Source organism: Sycon ciliatum, chromosome 3 (assembly GCF_964019385.1).
Source record: "Sycon ciliatum chromosome 3, ocSycCili1.1, whole genome shotgun sequence".
In the NCBI taxonomy this organism is placed as follows: domain Eukaryota; kingdom Metazoa; phylum Porifera; class Calcarea; order Leucosolenida; family Sycettidae; genus Sycon; species Sycon ciliatum.
Genome location: NC_088645.1, coordinates 21236155 through 21244730, shown reverse-complemented (window position 1 = coordinate 21244730; position 8576 = coordinate 21236155). Strand labels below are relative to the sequence as shown.

Below are 8576 nucleotides of genomic sequence, written 5' to 3'. Positions count from 1 at the left end.
TGAAGCGCGGCTGCACCAACAGTACACCTATCCAAGACTCAACGTAAGCAGCGGGGTCGATCGCATTGGGCACGAGGGGCACGTGCATCCCTTAACAATTTTTTTCGACCTAGATTCAGCATGTACATTTTAGGCCAGGAATGACATGCACCATCTATCCTACACATACATCTGATGCGGCCGAGCGCCACCAGCACTCAACTAACTGTTACTTCAAGTTCAAGTTCAAGGCTAAGGTAAGGCCAAGGCCAGAGACCTCTTGTAAGTACGAATCTGACCTCTCAGTGTGGGTGACTATTGTCGAGTAAAGGGCATTGTGAGATGCGTGGCGCTACAGAACGCTCCACAGTTCACCTTCAAACGGGATGACGACACAATAACAATGATGGCGAAAGCTTACATGTAGCTAGAAGTGACTAAGCTTTCATGTACTTCTTTCGCCCTCTCTTACTATAATAATATGTATGCGCTTTCTTTCTTTTCTTCGTGTTTTGGTGAGAGCATGGACAATCCACTTGTCCAGGCAAGAAGGCAGCAATGCCTGCTCATTCTGGCGAAGTAAAATATAACATACCAACCAACCAACCAACGTAAAGCACGGCAAATTTTACCGGAGTGTTTTAAATTTTTGACGTTAAGTGCAATTTGACGTGAAACCTAACCTCCGTAACAAAACATTACGTATGCACAAGAGCCAATTGTGCGCGCGAAGCAGGGCTTAACATTTTCATGCATCTTCTATTGCCCTTTTCAGTGACCACCATCAGTAAGCACATCACAGAGAGAAAGAAACGTAATTGAATTGAAAAGGAATAAAAAGAGAAGAACCAACACATGGATTAGAATTATGAGTACAGTGTCTCAGAAATATAACCAGGTGGATTTTAAGTAAGAACGTGTGACAAGTAAGTACAAAACAAAACTGACTCATTACATGCAGTGTGAAATTCAACCACGTCACCATCCTGCTGACCAGGTGTACAATTACGTAATCGAGAATACATCCTCTTTCTAGTACTATTTCAGGGCGGATTTTTCTCAATCAATGTTTTATGAACTTGCGTGGTTCGGAATTATGATGCTACTTAAACGTTCAGTGTTCACACATTTCATAGCACTGATGACACTCTTGCTTCCACGTCGCTCATTCTGTAGATTGCGCTGGATCAATCATTACCTGTAGGTGCCTAGTATAAGCTTATAGCAAAACTCGAGGTTGAGTTCAGGATGAGCATCGATGAAATCGAACATCTTCTCCCGCACTACCCTTCGGATTTCCTCCTCCCTTTCTGGATCAGTTCCTGCGGGGATGAGTCGGCTGAGTGGGTACGGTGGTAGAATGGGTGGACCAAACCGTGCATACTCTGAACGAATGTCTCGAAGCCACTGTAGGCCGTCTCCTGTGTTGCTGCCCATAGTTTAAGTGGTCGCCTGTGAGAAACACAAAAGAAGATCACAGCAGATAGTGCTGACGGAAGGAAAGGACCTGGAAAGAACGAACGGGACAGCTATTGTGCGGGGCTGCACAAACAGCGGTGTCGATCCGATGCGACAGGCTCATGGTCTTGGCCTCAATACCAGCAACACGTAGATCTACGTGAAGGAAAGTGCGACAATACTTCTGAAACCTCACGTAATGGCGCACTCAAGCACTCGAATGCAATCAAGTGGTTCAACGCACGTGTTATATAAGGGTCGAAATTGTTTTAAAAACAGGGGAGCGTAAACTCTCTATTCCCGCGTAAACTCTCTATTCCCGATCGCGGACCGGTGGTGAACTATCCTCGTGCAATGTTTTGTGCTTCACCTTCCACGATCCAGTAGATCTACACTTTGCTTTGTCTGCTAGTAATAGAATTTAGTTGAAAACTCCACTGCAGCTGTACTTATGGTTGCTTTTTTTCACGGAGAAGGCCGACAACCCGAACGTGCTGGTTTTCAATGAATTGTTTGGAGTTTGCCCGTACAAGAGGCAGTTCCATTAAAAACAAGTAGCATGATAGTAAATACACACCTGGCAATATGATGGGAAATACATGCCTGCCTGCTTGAAGCAGGTTTCCAAAATGGCAGCCCGTACTGATACATCCCCTCAATCACTAAGACCTGCTCATTTCCTCAGAGTAGCCTACATCAGCGATGCCTATTTTTCCTCTGCAGGCGGACCTGACAACTTCAAGGCCATAACATAATCGCTGCCTTGTCATTGAGCATTTGCTCGTTTCAATTTGCTAATTCAAGTAAATATACAAAGAAACGAACAAGGCCACTTCGTCGAAAGCAATCCCAGCCTGACCCGTAAGTCGCGCTGCAAAACATCTCTAATGTCCAAATGTTCACAGTCTCATCAGCCGTACTCACGCTTGTTACTGACGTCCACTAACTTGATCTTCAGTTCTCCTGTAGTTGGAAGACCTTCTCGTACACGATATGGACATAGAATAGGACAGCCGACTAATAGTAGAATATTTCTGACCAAAATAATGTCTACGCGCGTGCGTGCAACAGCGGGCAGAGCTTCAAAGACTGCGATGGAAAAATAGATATGTGCTGTACGGAGAGGTCTTGGACTGCATTATAATTATAGTACTATGGAGAAGCCCAGTTCGATGAACATTGTGAAGCCAGACGCACTCTGACGTGCAAAGGGCGCCAAGAAGAGTTTAATCATCTTATTGTCCCCCGCCTCGCGTGATTGTAGCTGATAGTCCTTATACTTATACTTAGTTATAAAATCTTTACGTGCCCGCTAGCTTTCGCACCGTGTGTCTGTCACTGTCAGTGTAATGATTATGTTGTACTCAGCACGACCCCATGGCATTCCGTGGCCCATGCAGCAGAGAAATGATGCAATAGAAGATTGTTGCGTGGGTCACTGCATGGTGCTGGCAACTGAAATCCTACCACTGAACGGTGCACTCGTATTCTAGCGGTCTCTATTTCGTGGCTTTACTATCCCGTGGTAGGTCTTTGCGATGTTAGCTCAGGGGTTAGCTGTTAGCTCAGGGGTCGGGAGTTCAGTCGCCATTAGTGTACTTACATGCAGGGGAGGGCTGCATGCCACCAGGGTCGGGCACAACTTACTTGTACGGATTCACAGGCCCGAGGTTCGACCAGGCTGATTTCATGTACTGCCATATTCGACGATCTGACATCCAGCTAAACATACAGTCAAACCTCTTTAGGGCGAACACCAAAGAACCGACGGGATTTGTTCGCAATAACGTGAGTTCTTCTTATCCATAATCTTATACCCAGTGAATACACCGTAATTTATCCAATAGAGTTACAAATACTAGTTCTTCTTAAGCGAGCGTTTGTTTTATCTTTACTTATAAAGAAGAGGCACCTGTGACGTGTGTGTGTGTGTCACGCTCAGGCCATGCTGCGGAGCAGCGCTGCCCTGAGCACGCCAAGCGTGCGAACAGTGTAGCACAGTGACAGTGTAGCTAGCGGCCGCAGAAACACTGAGCACGCGAAGCGTGCGAATCGTGTAGCTAGCGGAAGCAGCCACAGAAGTACTGACTGACTGAGCACACGAAGCGTGCTAATCGTGTAGCCACCACCACGTGCTGAGCACGCGAAGCGTGCGAACAGTGTAGGTAGCAGACACGAACAGTACGAGTAGCAGTAGCAGCCGCGCGCAGAAGCACTGAGCACGCGAAGCGTGCGAATCATGTAGCCACCTAGCCTAGGCCATAGCTAAGCCTAAGGTAGCACTAGCAGCCGCACGATTAGTACAAGCGCTGCGGACCACGTGAACCGTTCTCTGCAAATAGAAACATCTGCAACAAAAGGATACAAAAGATCTGCACTGACTGCACTCTGCATCTGATCTGCAGTGAAGAGCGCATCGCACTTTTGTTCGTAAGTTTATGAATTTTTTGAGCCGCTTCATCCGCCACCAGGTGATGGACAACCCTGACCAGCCTCCCGAAGGCGTAACAGACGTCCCTCCTTCTCCTTCCAACGATGAAGAACCTCCCTCACCAGGACTTCAGCGGTCTGGCCACCACCACGTGCTGAGCACGTGTGCTGTTCATGTACTTGCTTCACCCGCATGCCACATTCGGCCAGGCAACGCTGGCCGGGGGTGCTGCTAGTCATCTATCAATACCAGCGCTTTGGCCGAGTGGTTGTAGGCTTGCGTGCGAATCACAAGGTCCCGAGTTCGAGACCCGCGCTGGGAGCGGGGAGCGTGTACTGTGCTAGCAAATGCGGTGATGCATGCGTGAACCACTTTACATGCAGTGAACTGCGCCGACGAGCCGCCCACTACTCGGAGTGAGGGTAACATGGATGCAGCTAACGAGGTTAGCCCCCTTGTCGGGCATTGGTTGTGAGACTGACCACCTCACCCTCGCCATTACTGCATTAGGCGCTGCATCTGCCACCCTGGTAGCACAGGCATGGTGGTGGCCTGGCACATGCGAAACTTCGTAAGCTGGTTGTGTTTCTCAACGCAATTGTATAGCCGATGGTAACGCGGACGTGCAAACTTTACTTTTTTTACTTTGTGTTATCAGTGTTCTTCTTAACGAGGTTTCACTGAATCTCCAAATTTCCAGTCCAAGAATACATTTTTTTTAAAATACAATATCATATTCAACGTGAGTATTTTTCAAAGGATCGATAAAGAAATCTCATCGTTGAGAAAAATTCGACTACATATACAGTGTACATTGTCCGCTACGTTCACACTTTTCATCGCCCTGGTAACACACTTTCCTATCACCCTGGTAACACACTTTCCTACCACCCGTCACCCGTTCGTTAGATTGCAATGCATGGATAGTTACCTGTGGGCGCGGAGCTAAGCATTGAGTACAAGCTTCCAGCGAGTCTCGACTGGCAAGTTGGGATTAGCATCAATGTGCTTAAACACCACCTCCCGCCTGGAGTCTGGGGGCTACTTCCCCTTGGGATTAGCCGGTATTGGGATTGGGTCGCTGGCTGGCCGCCGCGGTGTAATGGGCGCAGTCCGCCTTGAACGATTCCCTGCAGCTGGACGTGACTGGTCGCTGTTTCCTGTGCTCCTGATGCTGCTGTCCATAGCATAAGTGGTCACGTGGTCACCTGTGAGAAGCACTAAAGCCAAGTAACAGCGCGTGACGTTTATTTTTTGGAAAACCGACCATGCATCTACACGTCATCAAGGAACGCTAAGTACATTTTGTTGGGTCTACGGCCGTCGTTATCTTGTTGTGTTTGTGTACGTGTGTGCACTGTACTGAAGTATGTGTGTGTGTACGTGTGTGCACTGTACTAAAGTATGTGTGTGTGTACGTGTGTGCACTGTACTAAAGTATGTGTGTGTGTACGTGTGTGCACTGTACTAAAGTATGTGTGTGTGTACGTGTGTGCACTGTACAAAAGTATGTGTGTGTGTACGTGTGTGCACTGTACTAAAGTGTGTGTGTTTGTACGTGTGTGCACTGTACTAAAGTATGTGTGTGTGTGTACGTGTGTGCACTGTACTAAAGTATGTGTGTGTACGTGTGTGCACTGTACTAAAGTATGTGTGTGTGTACGTGTGTGCACTGTACTAAAGTATGTGTGTGTGTACGTGTGTGCACTGTCCTAAAGTATGTGTGTGTGTACGTGTGTGCACTGTACTAAAGTATGTGTGTGTGTACGTGTGTGCACTGTACTAAAGTATGTGTGTGTGTACGTGTGTGCACTGTACTAAAGTATGTGTGTGTGTACGTGTGTGCACTGTACTAAAGTATGTGTGTGTGTACGTGTGTGCACTGTACTAAAGTATGTTTATGTGTACGTGTGTGCACTGTACTAAAGTATGTGTGTGTGTACGTGTGTGCACTGTACTAAAGTATGTGTGTGTGTACGTGTGTGCACTGTACTAAGTATGTGTGTGTGTACGTGTGTGCACTGTACTAAAGTATGTGTGTGTGTACGTGCTGTGTATGTGTGTGTGCTGTCTTCCAGTGGAAGACAGTTTGAATTTTTTGAGCTCCTGTTTCTGAATCTCCAAAGAGTTTATACCAGCCCTAGGGCGGCCCAAAGGCCGCCCTAGGAAGTTTCCCTAGTCCCCTACGTCGAGGTATAACAGTGTGGGCTTCAGGACGTGCGTTTGATGCCGTCACTCCACACTGTTCTCGTCGTAGAAGCCGCCGTCAGTTCTTGCCAAACGACGAACGGGAAAAATGTTGGCACGTAGAAACCGGAGAGGAGGAGAGAAGAGGTTGAGCATTGTGTCCTGGAATGTCCGCTCCTTGGTGGAGAGCGACGGCCCTGTCGAGACTGGAGCTGTTTCCCATCGTGTTGTGGAGGACAAGAAAATTCAAATTTGTCAACAGCAATTATTACGTTTGAGAGTTGATGTCGCTGGCCTACAGGAGACTCACTGGTTTGGCGAGGGTGTATATCCAGTCGAGGGAGCTGTTGTGCTGGCCTCAGGACGACCAGTCCCTCGCGATGACAATAATGCTGGCGAAATTTCTTTCCGTCGTGGCGAAGGTGTTTGTATTGTTTTGAACGGCGACGCGATCGAAGCGTGGCGTGCTGGCGGCTGTCAATGGACAGCCCACGGATCACGTTTGGTGTCAGCTCGACTACTATTTACTCTCCAGGACGGTGACAGCGTCTGGGTGACCGTGATGAGTGCGTATGCTCCAACTTTCAGTAGCTCGAAGACCCTGAAGGAGTCCTTCTATGGCGCCCTTCAACAAGCTATCACTGGCGTCCCAGCAACTGAACAGTACATCCTACTGGGAGATTTCAACGCGCGTGTGGGTACACGTTTACATGCTGACGATGACTGGAGTTACGTGCGTGGCCCGTTTGGACATGGAGTGGCAAATTCTTCTGGACAGGAGCTGATGAGTTTCTTGCTCACAAATGAGGCAATGATTTGTAATACTTGGTTCCAGAAAGAATACGACACACGATGGACTTGGCAACACCCCCGCACCAAAACACAGCATTGCATTGACTACGTCATTATTCCAAGAAATCACTGGCAACGATGTTTGGACTCACAGGTTATACACAGTGCTGAGTGTGGTACGGACCACGCAATGGTCGCCATGCGCTACCGGATCGGTTTTATTCAAAGGCACCGTAGACCAACTAAACATGGAGTGCCGAGGTTTGATGTCTCCAAGTTCCGTGATACACTGGCTCGGGGAAGAAACGTAGACTGCGAGTTGATCCGGGAATATCAGACCAAGACGGAGACAGTATTGAATGGGAAGTTATCATCACCCATCACCACTACTGGGGAGCATTGGCATGTTCTCCGTGACACGCTTACTGAAGCGGCAGGGGATGTCCTCGGCCGTAGCAAACGCAGGCAACCAGACTGGTACGTGGACAGCCGGGAAATCATCCAACCTCTACTTACCAGACGGAACGAGTTGTACTCCCGATGGATCAAGACTGGCCAGTCCAACAATCCAGTACTGGTAGAATTCCGGAGGGCTCGAGGAGAGGCCCGCGCCGCTGTGCGAAGGGCGAAAAATGACTGGTTCGTGGCCAAGGCAGCGGAGTTGGAACAGTCACGTTTCAGCTCAGCCCACGTATGGTCTTGTATTCACGATATGCAGGCCGCACGGCAAGGCTTGCGCAGTAAGGCAACTGTGCCTATACGTGATCTGAACAACAACATATGCAAGTCTCGAGCAGAGCAGGGTACGCAGTGGCGACGGCACTTTGCCAACATACTTAATGTCGCGTCCGTGTTTGACCCAGAGGAGATTGATCAGCTAGAGGCCAGGGATCCAGTCCCAGAGCTCGATGACCTGCCAACTGCTGAGGAGCTACAGCGAGCTATAAGCAAACTACGCAATGGAAAGGCGGCCGGTGAGTCAGGCATCCTACCGGAGATGATCAAGTACAGTGGCCAGAGGTTCAGTGAGTCTCTGTTGGAACTCCTCCATCGCGTCTGGAATGATGGCACAGTACCGCAGGAATGGGTCGACTGTAATCTTATACCCATTCCCAAGAAAGGCGACCTGAGTCGCTGCGATAATTGGCGAGGCATTTCCCTCTTGGATGTTGCCGGTAAAGTACTTGCCCGCATTGTGCAGACTCGCCTGCAATCTATGGCTGAGTCCTTCTTACCAGACACTCAGTGTGGTTTTCGACGAGGGCGATCCTGTACGGATATGATATTTGTGGTCCGCCAGATGGTGGAGAAGGCATTTGAACATCGAGGGAAAGCTTTCCTCCTGTTCATCGACCTCCGCAAGGCTTATGACTCTGTCAGTCGGGATTGCCTGTGGCGCGTACTGGAGAAAGCTGGTGTTCCTCCCCGTCTCCTATCCATTGTTCAGTCCTTCCACACCTCTATGCAGGCTACAATTTGCGTTGATGGTGATAGACTCGATCCATTTGCTGTGAGGAATGGCCTCCGTCAAGGTTGCTCCATGGCTCCCACATTATTTAACATCTTCATGTGGGCAGTCTTCCAACGGTGGTATGCCCGCGTCGCAGATATCCCCGGAGCTGGTGTTCCGATTCATACTAATGCAAGGCAACGTCTGTTCTTCCGACGACACCGCACAGACACTAGACGTTCCATCCTTGACTGCCAATTTGCAGATGACTCTGCCCTG

General features: G+C 48.9%; 1 long non-coding RNA gene across 1 annotated transcript; it reads right to left on the bottom strand.

Annotated features, from left to right (window-relative positions):
- Positions 1-591: 591 nt before the first annotated feature.
- Positions 592-2881, bottom strand: LOC135812575 (uncharacterized). Its single transcript, XR_010552851.1, has 2 exons — positions 2362-2881; positions 592-1431 (listed from the first exon to the last, which is right to left on the bottom strand). It is a non-coding gene; the product is annotated as an uncharacterized LOC135812575 (long non-coding RNA).
- Between the last annotated feature and the right edge of the window lie 5695 nt (positions 2882-8576).